This window comes from Pseudophryne corroboree, chromosome 6 (genome assembly GCF_028390025.1).
Source record: "Pseudophryne corroboree isolate aPseCor3 chromosome 6, aPseCor3.hap2, whole genome shotgun sequence".
In the NCBI taxonomy this organism is placed as follows: domain Eukaryota; kingdom Metazoa; phylum Chordata; class Amphibia; order Anura; family Myobatrachidae; genus Pseudophryne; species Pseudophryne corroboree.
In genome coordinates, this window is record NC_086449.1 from 811,802,657 (window position 1) to 811,821,136 (window position 18,480).

Below are 18,480 nucleotides of genomic sequence, written 5' to 3' on the forward strand. Positions count from 1 at the left end.
TGCTTTGGGAAATCCCATCAGTAAGTGTGCAGCGTCCCCCAGATGGATGAAAGAGAAAAAGGGATTTTTGTTACTTACCGTAAAATCTCTTTCTCTGATTCCATCTGGGGGACGCTGCGATCCCTCCCGTAGTTTTGTCTGGAATTATTGGTTATGTTCTGCTCTGTCTCTTCCGGCTTTGCTAAACGTAAACTGAGGTGATATGCTAGACAGGCTGGAGATGGGAGGGGTTAGAGGGGGGAGGAGTTAGTTTCTATAGGTTCTGTGCCAAACTCCCCATCCCACACACTCTAACCCATCAGTAAGTGCGCAGCGTCCCCCAGATGGATGAAAGAGAAATAAACTATTATCACTTCTATTTTTGAAAGCATTCATACTTTGCAGCATTTTTTCCACACCTGCCTAAAACTTTTGCACAGTATTGTTTGTGTGTGTGTATATGTGTGTGAGTATATATATATATATATATATATATATATATATATATATAGAAAGATATGGAATGCGGCACTCAGGAAAAGAATAAATCGTAGACAAAATTCGTATCATTCGTATACAAATTTTGCCTACGATTTATTCTTTTCCTGAGTGCCGCATTCCATATCTTGTCTACATCTACCTCTATGAGGGCATCGGGAGCAGCTATTTATCAGAAGAGGAGTGCCGGTCTCACGATTGTATATATATATCTCCTATATATTAGCCCAAGTCTGTGACTCTGTGCTAGCTGTAACGCTGGGCGGAGTTACAGTGGTGTGTGGAGTTATTCAAATGAGTCACAGAACTGGGCAAATCTATAGGAGACCAGCAGCAGAAGCAGATGGTATGGCCATGTCACAGGCAGGGGTGCATACCTTCCAGCTTTCTTCAGGCAGGAGGAGACACACACACACACACACACACACAAAAACACAACACACTGCGAAAAGGGGCGTGGCCAATGAAAGGGGCGTGGCTTCACGGGAGGGCCCCCATTTCATACTTGCCTACCCTCCCGGAATGGCCGGGAGGCTCCCACACACTCTAACCCATCAGTAAGTGCGCAGCGTCCCCCAGATGGAATCAGAGAAAGAGATTTTACGGTAAGTAACAAAAATCCCTTTTTTTTTTATCACTTAACAAAATGCAAAGTGAATGAATAGAAGAGAAATCTAAATCACATCAATATTTGGTGTGACCAGCCTTTCCTTCAAAACATCATCAATTCTTGTAGGTACACTTGCACACAGTTTTTGGAGGCACTCGGCAGGGAGGTTGTTCCAAATGGATTACATACTGTACATAATCCGGTCGGGTGGGATGCTAGCTGTCAGTATCCCGACAACAGCATCCCGGCAGAATGCCGGCTGCGGGGAAAGCGGCATGAGTCCCCTTGCGGGCTCACGGCACTCACAACGCTGCACTCGCCATGCTGCAGTCGCCATAGGTTCCATTCCAAGTATGGGTGTCATGGATACGAGTGGGAATAGACCTGATGCGCCAGTATCCTGGCTGTCGGGATTCCGGTGTCGGTATCCTGATCGCCAGGATCTCCACAGCCGGCAAATCGAACAGATCCCATTCCAACCATCTTGGCGAACTAACCACAGATCTTCTGTGGATGTAGGCGCTTGCTCACATCCTTCTGTCTCTTCATGTACTCCCAGACAGGCTCCAGATCAGGGCTGTGTGGAGGCCATATCTTCACTTCCAGGACTCCTCATTCTACTGCAGAATACATTTGGAGCCAATCAGACGCCTCCCTGATGGTACTGCATGATGGATAAGTACCTGTCTGTATTTGTCAGCATTGAGGACACCATTATTCCTGACTAAATCCCCAACTCCATTTGTTGAAATACAGCCCCAAACTTGCAAGGAACCTCCACCCTGCTTCACTGTTGCCTGCAGAAACTCATTATTGTACCGCTCTCCAGCCCTTCTGTACCACTCTCCAGCCCTTCTGCACCGCTCTCCAGCCCTTCTGTACCGCTCTCCAGCCCTTCTGTACCGCTCTCCAGCCCTTCTGTACCACTCTCCAGCCCTTCTGTACCACTCTCCAGCCCTTCTGTACCACTCTCCAGCCCTTCTGTACCGCTCTCCAGCCCTTCTGTACCGCTCTCCAGAATTTCTGTACCGCTCTCCAGCCCTTCTGTACCGCTCTCCAGCCTTTCTGTATCACTCTCCTGCCCTTCTGTACCACTCTCCTGCCCTTCTGTACCACTCTCCTGCCCTTCTGTACCACTCTCCTGCCCTTCTGTACCACTCTCCTGCCCTTCTGTACCGCTCTCCAGCCCTTCTGTACCGCTCTCCTGCCCTTCTGTACCACTCTCCTGCCCTTCTGTACCACTCTCCTGCCCTTCTGTACCACTCTACCGCTCTCCAGCCCTTCTGTACCACTCTCCAGCCCTTCTGTACCACTCTCCTGCCCTTCTGTACCGCTCTCCAGCCCTTCTGTACCGCTCTCCAGCCCTTCTGTACCGCTCTCCAGCCCTTCTGTACCACTCTCCTGCCCTTCTGTACCACTCTCCAGCCCTTCTGTACCACTCTCCTGCCCTTCTGTACCGCTCTCCAGCCCTTCTGTACCGCTCTCTCTCCAGCACTTATGTACCGCTCTCCAGCCCTTCTGTACCACTCTCTCTCCTGCCCTTCTGTACCGCTCTCCAGCAATTCTGTACCGCTCTCCAGCCCTTCTGTACCGCTCTCCAGCCCTTCTGTACCACTCTCCAGCCCTTCTGTACCACTCTATCGCTCTCCAGCCCTTCTGTACCGCTCTCCAGCCCTTCTGTACCGCTCTCCTGCCCTTCTGTACCACTCTCCAGCCCTTCTGTACCACTCTCCTGCCCTTCTGTACCGCTCTCTCTCCAGCCCTTATGTACCGCTCTCCAGCCCTTCTGTACCACTCTCTCTCCTGCCCTTCTGTACCGCTCTCCAGCAATTCTGTACCGCTCTCCAGCCCTTCTGTACCGCTCTCCAGCCCTTCTGTACCGCTCTCCAGCCCTTCTGTACCGCTCTCCAGCCCTTCTGTACCGCTCTCCTGCCCTTCTGTACCGCTCTCCAGCCCTCCTGTACCGCTCTCTCTCCAGCCCTTATGTACCGCACTCCAGCCCTTCTGTACCACTCTCTCTCCTGCCCTTCTGTACCGCTCTCCAGCAATTCTGTACCGCTCTCCAGCCCTTCTGTACCGCTCTCCAGCCCTTCTGTACCACTCTCCAGCCCTTCTGTACCACTCTACCGCTCTCCTGCCCTTCTGTACTGCTCTCCAGCCCTTCTGTACCGCTCTCCAGCCCTTCTGTACCGCTCTCCAGCCCTTCTGTACCGCTCTCCAGCCCTTCTGTACCACTCTCCAGCCCTTCTGTACCGCTCTCCAGCCCTTCTGTACCGCTCTCTCTCCAGCCCTTATGTACCGCTCTCCAGCCCTTCTGTACCACTCTCTCTCCTGCCCTTCTGTACCGCTCTCCAGCAATTCTGTACCGCTCTCCAGCCCTTCTGTACCGCTCTCCAGCCCTTCTGTACCACTCTCCAGCCCTTCTGTACCACTCTCCAGCCCTTCTGTACCACTCTACCACTCTCCAGCCCTTCTGTACCGCTCTCTCTCCAGCCCTTATGTACCGCTCTCCAGCCCTTCTGTACCACTCTCTCTCCAGCCCTTATGTACCACTCTCCTGCCCTTCTGTACCGCTCTCCAGCCCTTCTGTACCGCTCTCTCTCCAGCCCTTCTGTACCGCTCTCCAGTCCTTCTGTACCACTCTCCAGCCCTTCTGTACCGCTCTCCTGCCCTTCTGTACCACTCTCTCTCCAGCCCTTATGTACCACTCTCCTGCCCTTCTGTACCGCTCTCCAAACCTTCTGTACCGCTCTCTCTCCAGCCCTTCTGTACCGCTCTCCAGTCCTTCTGTACCACTCTCCTGCCCTTCTGTACCGCTCTCCTGCCCTTCTGTACCGCTCTCCTGCCCTTCTGTACCGCTCTCCTGCCCTTCTGTACCGCTCTCCTGCCCTTCTGTACCGCTCTCCTGCCCTTCTGTACCGCTCTCCAGCCCTTCTGTACCGCTCTCCAGCCCTTCTGTACCGCTCTCCAGCCCTTCTGTACCGCTCTCCTGCCCTTCTGTACCGCTCTCCAGCCCTTCTGTACCACTCTCTCCAGCCCTTCTGTACCGCTCTCCAGCAATTCTGTACCGCTCTCCAGCCCTTCTGTACCGCTCTCCAGCCCTTCTGTACCACTCTCTCTCCAGCCCTTCTGTACCGCTCTCCAGCCCTTCTGTACCACTCTCCTGCCCTTCTATACCACTCTCCAGCCCTTCTGTACCGCTCTCTCTCCAGCCCTTCTGTATCACTCTCCTGCCCTTCTGTATCACTCTCCTGCCCTTCTGTATCACTCTCCTGCCCTTCTGTGCCGCTCTCCAGCCCTTCTGTCCTGTGCCACAAGTGTTTTGCAGCACTGCACAAAGGGCATACAATAGAACAATACAGGGACACAGAACTTAACATACAGAAAAAAACTAAAATAGAGAATAAACAAAAATAGGGTGCTCTCCACCTATGAAGACTCAGGAGACCTGCGCTTTCCACAAAACAATTTATTAAGACAATATTTATTTATTTATTAGCAGTTACTTTAACTTATATAGCAGCATTTTCCGTTACGCTTTACAATTAGAACAACAGTAAAAGAACAAAACTGGGCAAAAACAGACAGACATAGAGGTAGGAAGGCCCTGCTCGCAAGCTTACAATCTATAGGGAAACAGGCATAGATACACAAGGATAGATGCTACCTGTTACATAATGGTTCCCCAGGTTGCTAGGTTCTTAATGGTTTATGGGAGTCATTCCGAGTTGTTCGCTCGGTAAAAATCTTCGCATCGCAGCGATTTTCCGCTTAGTGCGCATGCGCAATGTTCGCACTGCAATTGCGCCAAGTAAATTTGCTATGCAGTTAGGAATTTTACTCACGGCTTTTTCATCGTTCTGGCGATCGTAATGTGATTGACAGGAAGTGGGTGTTACTGGACGGAAACAGGCCGTTTTATGGGCGTGTGGGAAAAAACGCTACCGTTTCCGGAAAAAACGCAGGAGTGGCCGGAGAAACGGGGGAGTGTCTGTGCGAACGCTGGGTGTGTTTATGACGTCAAACCAGGAACGACAAGCACTGAACTGATCGCAGATGCCGAGTAAGTGTGGAGCTACTCTGAAACTGCTACGAGGTGTGTAATCGCAATATTGCGAATACGTCGTTCGCAATTTTAGGATGCTAAGATACAATCCCAGTAGGCGGCGGCTTAGCGTGAGCAAATCTGCTAAAATCCGCTTGCGAGCGAACAACTCGGAATGACCCCCTATATGATATGACCACCCAGCAATGTTGGTAGACAAAATGTGATGTTATGTGTACTGTACAGAGAGGATGTAACTGGATAGGGAAGCATTAAAGGTTATGTGGGTGGGTTTGGAATGTGATAGGCTTGTCTGAAGAGATGAGTTTTCAGGGAACGTTTAAGGTTTGGAGACTAGAGGTGAGTCTTATTGTGCGTGGGAGGGCATTCCACAGAGTGGGTCAATCCCGGATAAAGGGGGTCATTCTGACCTGATCGCTGTTGTTGCCTAGTGATTGCCTCTGCCTGATTGACGGGCAGCGGCAGTCGCTGGGTGGGAGGGGGCAGTACAGCGGCGTTTGGCTGCCATTTTGTGGGCACAGTCCAGCCGGACCATGTGGGGGGCAGGCCACACCTGCAGCCACTGCGACACGGGCAGCGACGAGTAGCTCCCGGCCAGCATGCAAAAGCTGCGCTGGCCGGGAGCTACTCCTGAAATACAAAAGCATTGCCGCTGTGCTGTGCACTTCAGCCACGGCGAAGGGACTGACATGGGGGGCGGGCTAGCCCTGTGCTGAGCGTCCCCCCCGCATGTCTGTGTTCCTGATCATAGCTGTGCTAAATTTACGGTCAAGTCGGAATCACCCCCAGTGTCCTGTAATTCTGAGTGAGAACAAGTAATGCGTGTGGATGAGAGACGTAGATCTTGTGCAGAGCGGAGAGGTCTGGTAGGGGGATATTGTGAGATGAGTGAGGAGATGTATGATGGTGCAGTTTGGTAATAGCCTTGTATGTAAGTAACAGTATTTTATATTGAATACGGCAGAATACCGGTAACCAATATAAACAAGGAAATGAAAAAAAAAAGCATAAAAACACACATATAAGACTGTAAAAAAATATATATTTCGTGCCTGTTTTTAATAATTGTGTTTTGTTCCCTTTAAATGATCCTGCAGTAATGGAGCATATATTGTAAGAAATACAGATTATTACTCTGTTCATCTGTCAATAACAGAAGCAGAGACATTAAAAAGCCAACATTCTATACATAATATATCCAGCTCTGGGGTAATAGTAATGGAGCACCGGCTGCTATAGAGCTCATTGTATTCACCCTCCCTCCTGCTGCTACAGTTACATAATAATATCCGCTGTATAGCTATATACTTTATGTGTGTGTGTAGGGATTTGTTCTGAGTACTTTTTCTGTTCTTAGGCTCCCTAGTCGTACAAGAACAGCACAGATGTGGTGAACACGTGCCATGATGCCGGCATCAGCAAGAAAGCCATCAAGCTGCGCCCTATTGCCGTAATTAAGGGTTGAGAGCAGCCAGCAGGGGTTCCGGACTGTGCAGAGAATTGACATCAACACTTAGAATCGGGTCACATGACTGATTTACGCATCATCGCTTATCCTCAACCTGACCATGTTTTTATTCTATTTTGTTTTTTCTTTCATTTATCCATATGAGGGTCATATGGCTGCTTCCTCTGGCAATGAATTGGCCATGGAGAGCCGGGTATCAGGTCCACAAGCTCTCCTTTCGCTATGTTTGCGTTAGAATTTTTTTCTGTTCGTTTTCCTTATATAGATAATAGAAAAGTTGTGAGAACAGGTCAGGTTGTCAGGATCTCCTAAAATAAAAACAGTGACTTACTCAGTGCCTGGGTCATTCACCTTTACTGATTTACGACATTTCAGACAACCTGCGATGCAGACGTTGCTCACTCTGTAGATCAGGCATTCCCAACCATGGTCCTCAAGGCACACCAACAGGGCAGGTTTTAGTGATATCCAGGCTGCAGCACAGATGGTTAAATCAAAATAACTGAGCTACTAATTAAGTCACCTGTGCTGAAGCCTGGATATCACTAAAACCTGCACTGTTAGTGTGCCTTGAGGACCGTGGTTGGGAATGCCTGCTGTAGATTATGTACCGGGACGGACACATCGGTCATTCTCAGATGAATTAGAATTAATGGGAGTGTGAAGTTCCAGCAGATACAACCCCTGATACTGTACCTCCATTCTGTGCCTCATGCGTGATTGGAAAGGTCTGCACATCAGGAGTTGGCAGACACCTCCCCACTCCTGTCACTCTTCTAGTGCGGTGTAGGTCATGAAAGACTCCTGATTCCTGTCTGTTCCAGCACCTTTGTTTCTCAGCACCAGTTCTCAGAGCTGTCTCTTTTTCTGCTTAGTTCCCTGAGTGTCCTATTCCCTGTGATGCCGGGTGACTATAATCTGTTATCTGGCAGCGGTCTCTTATCAAAGCTTGTCAAAGGAGAGAGCAACCGAATCCTAGCACATAATTCGTGTCACTGGCTGGGTGATTTTAGGTAGGAGGGGTCAGCCAATGCCAGTAAATAGAGAATGGAGGGCAGAGGTAGAGCTCAGACCCCCAATCTTTTCAAATCCACTTTATACATGTTGGCTGAAATTTCCAACTAATAAGTAGATGGGTTAGAGACACATTATTATAGGCTTTTTACCATAAAAGGCAACAAAACGTTAATCAAACGTAATTCACAAGCTGTTTTAATTCTAAAATTAATAGTTTGTATTTTTAGTATGTTGCGCCTGTGTCACAGTCAGGTTATGGAATAAGGCTGGCTCTTAGTAAATAGCTTATAATGTTGTGTACGTAGGCAATTCCCCACACGCAGAAGCAGCCTGTTACTCCCCAGCTGTAGAACGCAAAGCCCTAGTGTAGGGATCTTTGTGTCTGAAGGGATAATACTGGGATAATATGGTGATGCACAATGCAATGGATGCTCAGTCCAGTGACCCGTCATAAGCCGCATTACCACCTGTATGTGAGCAATTAGACATGAATAATGCACAGTAATGGCTGATTGTTACCGGGAATGGTGGATAAAATGACCTCTGAAGGCAAATAAGACTTGTGACTTCACACGTGTGACGCGCTGGTTAATAAATACGGGTGTGGTATGTTAGGTCGACTACACTTAGGTCGACAGTGTCTAGGTTGACCACTATTGGTTGACAGTGATTAGGTCGACATGGTTTCTAGGTCGACAGGGTAACTAGGTCGACATGTACTAGGTCAACATGGGGAAATGTTAACATGAGTTTAAAAAAAATTCTTGGTGTTGTTTCCTCCGTACAGTGACCGGGAACCCCAATTACTGCACCGCGTCCCCTCGCGTAGCTCGCCATGCTTCGGGCAAGGTTACCATTCCCAATTGTAGACACGTGGATTGTAAAGTATGAAAAGGTTTGAAAAATGGGGAAAAAATGGGAAAAACTCATGTCGACCTTTTGTCATGTTGACCTAGAGCCCCTGTCGACATATAAACTATGTTGACCTACTTATTGTCAACCAATAGTGGTCGACCTACTTACTGTCGACCTAAAGACAGGATCCCAATAAATACATGTCACAAATAAACAAACACGACTGACCAGGCACTTGATCAAATGAATTCCTGTTGCAGCCAGTAATACCCCTTTCAGACCGCCTGAGGTCGCACGCGGGAGCTACCAGCGTGCGACCCACTTCAGGCACCCCGCAGTCGCTGACTGCAACCTGGAATATTGCCGGGTTGGTGACGTCAGTGGTGACCTGGGGGGGCGGGGGCCGCGCTTGCTGATCACATGATCTCCAAGCACCACCTGTACACTCACAGTCAACGGGAAACGGGTCGCATTGACCCAGCTCCCGTTCACACCGCACAGTGAGCCGGGTTGAAGATGTATTCAACCCTGCACCAATAACAGGGCTGAAATACAGAGTCACCGATGTTTCAATCTTTTCACCTTTCAGTCAGCACCTGACCACGGGTTATTGGTGCTCATGTGCCAATAACCCGTGTTCACAGGTAACGGTCTGAAAGGGGTATTACTCAGCCCTTGCAAAGTACGAGAACAAAGAGAACAAGAATTGTTACAGCGCACAGGAATTAAATGGCTAATTCATTTATTTAAGGTACAAATACAATTTAAGAACAACCACCGGCCGGTTTACATACAAAGTAAAAATAAGTTTAGAAACAAATTATTTCCTATGTTTGTTAAAAATAAATAAAGTGACTGATCCTGCCGCAGGTGTAATAGTTATGGCTCATTTAGCAACAACTATTTTGTAACTGGTCTCAGAAAAATGTTTACATCCAATTGATATCAAGTTGTTTAGAACAAGTTGGCTAAAAACTGCATTCGCAAAACTCAGAATAGCTAATCATTAAATGGTCTAGCCACACAAAATAGTATATATCCGCTTCTGAGGAAGCCACTGATACTGTAAGGAGGTGGGGAAATGCGTCAAGCTTTGAATGTACCGGACACCCGCTACCTGGTTTGACATACTGTACAGCAGCTTCCAGCACGGGAATATTCCGATAGTTGTCCCCCAGGGATGGCTGCAATGAACGGATAAGCACCAGCAGCCGGGGAGAATGGCGTGCAGTGGAGGAGTTGGAAAGTGGTGAGACCATAATGTTCCAATTCTTGCTGTGGTGCGCTCCCTGGAATATTTAGACAGTCTCGATGGTGGGTATGGACAGTGTTCGTAATACTAATGGATGGTTCTCGTGTAATGTTCCACTTCTTAGTCAACAGATTTTTCTCTTAAATCACTGCTGTATAAACCTAAATCCTGCACGAAAAAGGTCAAAGTGTATATAGTGAAGTACTGTTTATTTTTACATCACATTCAACACTTAGAAATCATACTGGACCATAAAATATAAAATCCACCATTGATTAGTGGGCCAGCGTACCAGACAAGATGGGGTTTCAATGTTGCCCACCCAGAATGCGTTTTAAATGTCACCTCCCTTAAAAGGTTAAAAAACCTCCACGCCTGCCCTGCATACCCTCTTACCCCCCTCTGTGAACGACCGCTGACCGCCATGGACAGGTACCTGGCTCCCGCAGCGCTCTCAAAGAAGGAGCAGAAGCGGGAGAAGGAGAAGCGCCACATGGAGCTGAAATTGGCGCTGGATGCGGAGGCTCCAGCAGCGCCCCCCCCCCCCTCCTCCTCCGCTTCCTCCACACACGCACCGGAGGCTGTGCTGAATAAACCAGTGCCTGACTCTGCTCCAGCTGCGCAGACACCTGGTCAGGTACTATTTACACCCGCGGTGCCAGTCACATATAATGATATGGTGGGGGCGATACGTAAGGCAATGGGACCCTTGATACAAGCTCAGACAGCAGATATCAATAAGCAACTGACCCAGCTCACACACCGTGTACTGGAAACTGAACAAAGAGCAGGCGAAATATTTCAGGATATATCTGAGCTCAAGCAGGACGTGGCCCATATTTCTCACTCTCATCATCAGATTTGGAACAAATTAAATGATTTAGAAAATAGATTGCGTAGATCTAATTTACGTGTGATTGGTCTACCTGAGACCCTTAAAAATACGCCATTGTATACTTTCCTTCATGTCACGCTGCCAGAACTGCTGAATATTGCGGACTCTTGCCGGGATATGGTCATAGAGAGAGCACACAGGGTGGGTGCCCCAAAAAATTATGATGGAGCTCAGCCCAGAGTTGTCCTATTTAAATGCCTCAATTTTTTGCACAAGGAGGAAATTTGGAGAGCCTCCCGAAAGGTTCGTAATATCTCGGGAATCGCATAAAATATGAATTTTTCAGGATTACTCAGTTGAACTTTCAAAAGCGAGGAAGGCATTCTCTCCGTTGTGTTCAAAACCTGTACAGCTCGGCAGAAAGTTTTCACTATTGTATCCTGCACGACTTTGCATCTACTCAGACAACTCCTTTATGGATTTCCTCTCGGCGGATGATGCAGAAGCCTTCCTGAAAGTGGAAGAGGAATCAGATATGCGTAGCAAGGCTGGCTCTGGGGACATATGAATCTTAACACATGGAATGTACTTCTGATCCTTTTACTATTTGTCTTTCATAACTGCTTTTGGTGACTAATCATGCGTACTTTATTATAACTGCATATTACAATCTGGATCTTTTACAGTTATGCTACGTCCTATATCCAAGACAGTTCGGTGATTTTATGTCCCTAATTTCATACCGGTATTACTGCTAGTTTGGTATCCGTATGTTTAATCTGGTCTATATTATAGCTGGAATCTATTGATAAGTTTTGCAGGCCATGATTTGTACACTGTTGACCTTCGGCGAGATAGGCGAGGACCTTCACCTCCTTCTTCTTGACTCATTAATTCGACGTTACGTTTACTCCCGGAAGTTGTTTATGTATACTGATGTTATTTTCATTAGGTGTTTTGTTTCATGTTCAGAAGCGTGATGTCACACTGCTAGTGCACCTGCACTCACTTATATGTTATCTTCTCTCCCCTCCCTTCTCGTCTCTCTCCTTTCCCCACGTCTAGATGTATCACAATGGCAAAATGTGTATCGGAATCTAAATGTTAGTCAGGTACTTTTCACTCTTTTATTTTCACAGTTACCTTCGTTTACATCCCATACCAGTGTTAGTTAGATGGCTACGATTAAATTAGGTTCCTGGAACGTTGGTGGGATAAACTCACCGCAAAAAAGGAACAAAAATCTTTTTATATCTCAACAAATTTAAGTTAGATGTTGTTTATTTGCAGGAAACTCATCTGGTAGAATCTGAGATGCTTAAACTTAATTCTTTAACATGGAAACTGATTGCTTCCTCACCCTACTCATCCAAAGCTACGGGGGTAGCCATATTAGTTAAACAGCATGTACGTATGGAGATTAAAGATTCAATTGTGGACCCTGAGGGCCGATATGTGGTATGTAAGGTAATCTTAGATAAAAACCCTTATTTAATATGTAATTTAATGCCAATGTACACCTTTTCTTGCACAAAGATCAGCAAATCCTTACGCCTCACACTGATACCCCTATTATTGTGGGCGGTGTTCTCAATTTGGTCTCTTCCTTGTTGCTAGATAGACAAACACCCCGAAATGGCAAGGTTAAATTACCCAAAAAAGGTATCCCCTGGTTTGCACAGGCCATGAACTTGATAGATATATGGTGAACCCTAAATCCTACTGATAAGGAATACATCTGCCTTTCGGCAGCCCATGGGACACTCTCTAGAATAGATTATCTGCTGCCTTCAGTGGCATTGCTCCCCAACATAGTGTCGGTGGGAACTGAACCCATTACTCTATCAGATCATGCAGTTATTTGGTTAGATATGAAATTACATATTGATAGGAGTACTTTCCGCTCTTGGAGATTCCCCTCTTCAATGACATTGGGCGGGATGTACTAAGCGGAAAATGCGGTAGACCCCCTGTTTACCCCATTTTCCTGATGTACACCCACGTCCGGCAGGTCAGCCCCGATGCGGGGTTCGCCAGCTTTAGCTGGCGATAGTCCATAGAAGCCTATAGGCTTCTCTCCGCGGCGCTGTGTGAGGGATCCGATCGGATCCCTCCCAGTATGCCCTGCGGCCGCCCCCGTCACCCCGCGCATGTGCAGACTGACTCCTGGGGCTCGAATCCCAGAAGTCAGGCTGCCGCTGTGCATCGCGGAGGACAGCTCTTATCGGAAGAGCTGTCCTCCGCAATGCTGATCGCATATGTTAGTACATATGCGATCAGCATCGTGGCGCAAGGCGGCGATGTACATTAGTACATCCCGCCCATTATCTCTTGAATTCAGATGCAAGCTTGATAAAGCATGGGACACTTATTGTGGTAATAACGAGACTACTCTCTCTGACTCACCACAATTATTTTGGCAGGCCTCTAAGGCAGTGCTGAGAGGAGAGATTATCTCGTGCACCTCTCAAACCTATAAGACAATACAAGCAGATTTCCTTCGGGCGCAACAGTTACTAACAAAGATGTTCCAGGTATATAAATCCTCCCCGACAGCCATAAATAGAGAGAAATATTTGCACACAAAAGGGGCGTTTGAGGGTCTATTTGCTAAAATGGAGTCAAGATATACTTTTGAAAAAGACGCTTGATTCCATCGTTTTGGTAACAAATCGGGGAAACTTCTCTCCAGTCTTTTGCGAGGACAAAGATCCCCAATGCTTGTACATTCCCTTAAAACCAACGCAGGATTGCTTACGACTAATAGTGAACAGATTTTCCAGATAATGCAGTCATTTTATGCAGAGTTATATTCAGAACCTCCACCCCCTGCAGCGAATCTGTTTTGGGACAATTTACCTATTCCCCAACTGAAGTAGGATCTTGGGGCTAAATTAGTAATGGCCATTTCTGAAGCGGAGGTGTCCAGAGCCATCGCGAACCTTAAATCAGGTAAAGCACCTGGCCCAGATGGCCTCACCTCCGAATACTATAAACTATTGGCCCCTACATTGGTCCCTATACTTACTCGGGTGTTTAATGATATTCTAACCACTGGAAATACGCCTTTGTATTTTAACTTAGCAGTGCTAAATGTTCTACCCAAGCCGGGAAGGGACTTATCAGATTCTGGGTCGTATAGACCTATATCCTTACTTTCATAGACTACAAACTCCTGACCAAAATACTTTCGGAACGGCTTAGACTGGTATTACCTACGCTAATCCATTGTGATCAGACAGGTTTTATAGCGGGCAGGTCCTCGGTGGTAAACATAAGAAAGGTGCTGACCGCTCTTGTGGTATCCCAGTGCACGATGTCGACAAAACCTGCGGCAATAGTACCGTTAGATGCAGAAAAAGCTTTTGACATGGTGCACTGGGATCACTTATTTAATACAATGTACAGATTTGGCATACCCCATAACTTTATTAGCTTCATAAAAATTTTATACACTAACCCCAACACCCAAGTTTTATGTAATAGCTATATATCAACAGCTTTTTCTATTAAGAGAGGTACCAGACAGGGCTGCCCGCTCTCCCCCGTCTTATTCGCGCTGGCTTTGAAGCCCCTGGCTATTGCCATCAGACAATCACCGTCATACCAAGGAATTAAAATTGGGGCTGTAGATCTCCACGTATCATTAGTCGCAGACGACATGTTGCTATTCGTCTCTTATCCTCATGTGAGCTTGCCAGCGGTGTTTAACTTGATTACTAAATTTGGTGAATTTTCTGGTTACAAAATTAATATACAAAAAAGCAGAACTTATACCTCTAAATGGGGAACCCGCATATCTTGATTCGGGTGGTCTTCTGTATACCGGCGGTCGGGCTCCCGGCGCTCAGTATACCGGCGCCGGAAGCCCGACCGCCGGCATACCGACACTTATTTTCCCTCGTGGGGGTCCACGACCCCCATAGAGGGAGAATAAAATAGTGTGGCGCGCGTAGCGCGCCACCGTGCCCGTAGCGTGGCGAGCGCAGCGAGCCCGCAAGGGGCTCCTTTGCGCTCGCCACACTGTCGGTCAGCCGGCGGTCGGGCTCCCGGCGCCGGTATGCTGGGCGCCGGGAGCCCGACCGCCGGCCAGCCGTAGTGAACCCCTTGATTCATTAGTAGGTAAGCCAATCCCGGGCCATTTTTTCAATCCCGGGTATCGGGATTGAAAAATGGTCAATCCCGGGATTCCCGGGATACCCGGGATTGACTTTCAACTGTTTCCGGCCGTCCCCCCACACCTCTTCCCGCCCCTCCCCACCTGCCCCGCAGACATTAAAAAAAGTACAAACCTGCACAGCCGGGTAGCTGGTGAGGAGGAGGCGGCGGGAGAGTGCAGGGAAGCCGGGAGGAGGTGGCGGGTAAGTGCAGGAGGAGCCGGGAGGGGGTGGCGGGTAAGTGCAGGAGGAGCCGGGAGGAGGCGGCGGGAGAGTGCAGGGAATCCGGGTGGAGGTGGCGGGTAAGTGCAGGAGGAGCCGGGAGGAGGTGGCGGGTAAGTGTAGGGGGAGCCGGGAGGAGGCGGCGGGTAAGTGTAGGGGGAGCCGGGAGGAGGCGGCGGGTGAATACCGCCATACCTTCCAGCTCTGCTGACAGGGTTGTTTCTAGCGCAGCGTGACCTCACAGGCACAGGTCACGCTATGCAGGGGAGCTGGGCAGCGTCTGAGCGTCCTGAGGACGCTCAACGCTGATCCCTCAATCCCCGGGATTGGAGCTTCCAATCCCGGGATTGAATCCCGTACGTTTTTGGGCCTAAATCCCGGGATCCCGCCGATCCCGGGATTAGCCTCCCTACTCATTAGGCCCCTTGCATGACCTGAAAGTAGTCACTACAGCAGTAAAATATCGGGGAATTAAAATTCCAGCCAGACTACACGATGTTTATCGACTGAATTACACCCCTACTATACTTGCCATATCGAGGAAAATTAATGCATGGATGACGCTACCACTATCAGTGCTGGGGAGAAACACACTGGTTAAATCGGTCCTTTCCCTCAGCTATCACATTTGATCAGATGTTACCTTTACGTATACCTAGAGCGGACATACTTCTCATTGAGAAACGGTTTAGTAAATTTATCCGGAAAGGTGGGAAAAGCAGGATTTCTAGCAATCACCTGAAATTACCACGTAAAAAAGGGGCAATTGGTCTTCCTGACGTTTTTCAATTTTCACGCGCTGCACACTTTAGATATATACTGGATTGGATGTATTAAAGTAATATTTACACAATGTTTGCCTTGGATTGCGCAATTTTTGCTCCGATATCCCCAGCGTCTTTAATACAGTACAAATGCCTGAATCTAAAATACCGGATGATAATCGCAAACATTTACTTTTTAGAGATGCGTATACATCTTGGAAGGCTATAAATAAGAAGTTGAATAGGAACCCACTCTATTCCCATCGAATACCATTGTGGGGCAACCCATTATTTACACCAGGTCTGAATAATACAGTTTTTTACCGTCTGAAATTGAAGTGTAATGATATTCTCAGATAACGAATGACTAATATATGAATGTATATATGTACATAATGTTATACATGTTTATATAGTCATGGTCAAAGGTATATATAAAGTTACATATATAGAGAGAGACTATTACATATGTTATACTAAATTATATGACATGGACAAGATGAAGTACCCCTGGTAATAGAGGAATGATGTATTGTAATACTACAGCAGGACACTGATGGTGAGGTAACCTTTTGCTCAGGCACTGGATTGAAATAGGGAGGTTACCTGATTGGAGGATGCAGTGCATGGAATAACCCTGGGCACATGTCTGTACAGGTGGTTCACGAGACCTCGGCGGGAAGAACACCTCCACGCGACCCTGATGGCAGGAGTATAAATAGAAGAGCCCGCCGCATAAGAACAGATTGGATCGGGTGCGCAGCCATGGGAGCGGTTTCTCCTCTTCTGCACCGCTGATTTGAGCTGTAACTGTCAGCGGGCGCTAGAGAAGAGGGTGCAGCGACTACTGGTGGTAGTGCACTGAAGAGCGCTATCCCCCTGCAATAGCCGGCGAGTCACTCAAGAGGGGGGAGATCGAGAGGCGGAGACTTCCGGAGGTCGCCGACATCATTCAAGGTGAAGCGGCATCCGGAGTGACCGGCCGGGGAAGCGCTGAAGAGGCGGTGACATCTAAAGAGGCGGAGACTTCCGAAGGGCGCTGACATCCTTCAAGGCGGAGCGGCATCCAGAGTGACCGGCCGGGGGAGCGCTGAAGAGGCGGTGACATCTAAAGAGGCGGAGCGGCACCCAGAGTGACAGGCCGGGGAGCGCTGAAGAGATCCGAAGAGGCAGCAACATTCTGAGAGGCGGAGACGCATCCAGCAGCTGCATCCACACAACGAGCCAGCACGTAACAAGAGACCTCAGCTGTCAAGTCAGAACAGCACCTATAATTTCATCCCAGCACTGCTAATTGACTGCCTATCGGTGAACTCAATAGGAAACAAATACATCCTCACAGCCCACCTATGAGAGTGAGAAAGGGGAGTGGCTAATCTTCAAGTCTTCCAGCTATTGACAGGAGTCAATAGTGAAAACGTCTGAGGTCTGTGTGAAACTGCACTTAACATTGCACCTACATGCAATAGGGAGACATATATTTCTAGAGTCATAAGTAAATCCCCTATAACTATGCAGGATAACATACTTGAAAGGAAAGTCTAATAGTATAATTTCCACTGTGAATGTTATTGACTTTGTCAGAGGCTGAGCCATTAATATATATAAGAGGAGGCATCTTGTGTGCAGTAAAGGCATACTCCGCGTTTATTAAGCACCTTTGGAAGTTAAATATTATTTATAACATGACAAGAAGAGGAATATATTATAACAGTCAGATAGACTCTGCAATCCTTGCAATAACCAATCCCTCCCATGAAGATTAAAACCGTATACTAAGTCAGCGAAGGGCTTCTAGTGACATCTGGAGGATATTTATGTTATAACCTCAGCCAACCTACACCTAGTAACAGATCATTTATTCTCAGTGGATACAAAATAGTAACATTACTACCCTGGGAACTCATTGGATACAAGTAACCATATAAACTTAGTAACAATACAGGTTGGGGTATATTTACTAAAGGTCCCGATTTTGACCGAGATGCCGTTTTTTCTTCAAAGTGTCATCTCGGTCATTTACTAAACTTAAATCTCGGCAGTGATGAGGGCATTCGTATTTTTTTTGAAGTCCAACAAAAAAAATACGAATGAATACACCATCGGTCAAAACGCGGCTGTTTAAGTATGAATCTCGGCCATTTATTAAGAAGTGCAAAGCAAAAAAAAACAAAAAACACTGCCGTGAAAAATTACAACTCGTAAAAAAGTGCTAAAAAAAAACAGACCTGCTTTTTTGAGCCGTGATTGGATAGGCATGCACGGATCCATGAGATCCGTGCATGTATATCAGTGGGAAGGGGTGGGAAAGTGTTAATTTTTGTAAAAAAAATTGCGTGGGGTTCCCCCTCCTAAGCATAACCAGCCTCGGGCTCTTTGAGCCGATCCTGGTTGCAGAAATATGGGGGGAAAAATGACAGGGGTTCCCCCATATTTAAGCAACCAGCATCGGGCTCTGCGCCTGGTCCTGGTTCCAAAAATACGGGGGACAAAAAGCGTAGGGGTCCCCCGTATTTTTAAAACCAGCACCGGGCTCCACTAGCTGGACAGATAATGCCACAGCCGGGGGTCACTTTTATACAGTGCCCTGCGGCCGTGGCATCAAATATCCAACTAGTCACCCCTGGCGCTACATTGTAACACTTCCGCGTGCTGCCTGTCAGTCAGTACAGGAGCACACAGCCGATCAGGAGGGTGCCACAACGTGGCGCTCCCTGATTGGCTGAAGAAACCCACTTAGACAGAAGTCAGAGTGGG

General features: G+C 47.7%; 2 long non-coding RNA genes across 3 annotated transcripts in view; one reads left to right on the forward strand and one right to left on the reverse strand.

Annotated features, from left to right (window-relative positions):
• The window catches only part of LOC134933673 (uncharacterized), a 57,638-nt gene extending 50,682 nt beyond the window's left edge, over window positions 1-6,956 (forward strand). For both annotated transcript variants that reach the window (XR_010179754.1, XR_010179755.1), the window contains exon 2: window positions 6,511-6,956. This is a non-coding gene — a long non-coding RNA (uncharacterized LOC134933673). The remainder of the gene's footprint in view (window positions 1-6,510) is intronic.
• Window positions 6,957-9,218: 2,262 nt separating this feature from the next.
• On the reverse strand, window positions 9,219-16,870 carry LOC134933672 (uncharacterized). The gene is made up of 2 exons (XR_010179753.1): window positions 16,330-16,870; window positions 9,219-9,913 (listed from the first exon to the last, which is right to left on the reverse strand). It is a non-coding gene; the product is annotated as an uncharacterized LOC134933672 (long non-coding RNA).
• Window positions 16,871-18,480: the final 1,610 nt, after the last annotated feature.